Source organism: Schistocerca serialis, chromosome 3 (assembly GCF_023864345.2).
Source record: "Schistocerca serialis cubense isolate TAMUIC-IGC-003099 chromosome 3, iqSchSeri2.2, whole genome shotgun sequence".
Lineage (NCBI taxonomy): Eukaryota > Metazoa > Arthropoda > Insecta > Orthoptera > Acrididae > Schistocerca > Schistocerca serialis.
The window spans coordinates 184,419,589-184,420,748 of NC_064640.1; the positions used below are offsets into that span (position 1 = coordinate 184,419,589).

At 47.0% G+C, this 1,160-nt stretch overlaps 1 pseudogene; it reads right to left on the reverse strand.

Annotated features, from left to right (window-relative positions):
• Positions 1 to 361: 361 nt before the first annotated feature.
• On the reverse strand, positions 362 to 479 carry LOC126471647 (5S ribosomal RNA; annotated as a pseudogene).
• Between the last annotated feature and the right edge of the window lie 681 nt (positions 480 to 1,160).

Genomic DNA, 1,160 nt, shown 5'->3' on the forward strand with positions numbered 1-1,160 from the left:
AACTCGCCATGCAGTAGCCTGCTGCTGTTCTATAAATTTTAGTTTCCTTAAGTAACCTGATTGATGCAAGTATTACAGCGCAGATAATGTGGAATTTATTAACATTAAAATATTAACGACTTTCATTAAACATTTATAAAACTAACAACTAAACTCCTCCCAAACAGGCCATGAAGGCCCAACGGTACTCACCGGCCGCCGTGTCATCCTTAGCCCATAGGTGTCACTCGATGCGCATATGGAGGGGCATTTGGTCAGCACACCGCTCTCCCAGCCCTTTGTCAGTTTCCGAGACGGGAGCCGCTACTTCTCAATCAAGTAGCCCCTCAGTTTGCCTCACAACCGCTGTGTGCATCCCGTTTGCCAACAGCGCTCGGAAAACCGGATGGTCACCTATCCGAGTGCTAGCCCAGCCCGACAGCGCTTAACTTCGGTGATCTGACGGGAACCGGTGTTACCACTGCGGCAAGGTCGTTTACATGAAACATTAAAAAATCTAACTGGTGCAAAATCTGGAGCTCTCAAAAGTGCCTTCCATGGACTGATGTAACACAGGGTGACTCAAAGTCCGTTAACGTTTCAAAATTCACGGATATATATATCTGGGGAGAGTGCCGTCTTGCATAAAAGTCGTACCTTCAGCAGGTGTTTATCAAGCAGGCAAGGGATGCTGAGACTATGTAACATATTGCCGTATCTCGTACCCGTCACGCTAATTACGCTTGAGAATCATTAACGTGACGGCAATATGTTACATAGTCTCAGCATCCCTAGCCTGGTTAATAAACACCTGCTGAAGGTACGACTTTTATCCAAGATGGCACTCTCCCCAGATTGCTACACATGTGTAAGATCTCTTGCGCACATTGCTTGATGAGGATCACGTGCTGAGCCGCCACCTCCATCACGCGTACACAAAATCTCCAGACGTCAGACACTCAGATCGGTGCCAGACCTTGTGTGTCGACAGAGTATCAACGAAAACACCAATTCAGTCCGTTCTGTGTGCTACCGTTCAGTAAAAGATGCGTAAACGGTAATTAAAAGTAACGCCAGACCTGTGGATTACACGAAAAGAGTATATCTGTGCTCGGATTGCAAGGTTCCCTGGTAGGTGAGTTGGCAGAGTGTCAAATGGCTGTACGCAAGGTCCTGAGTTT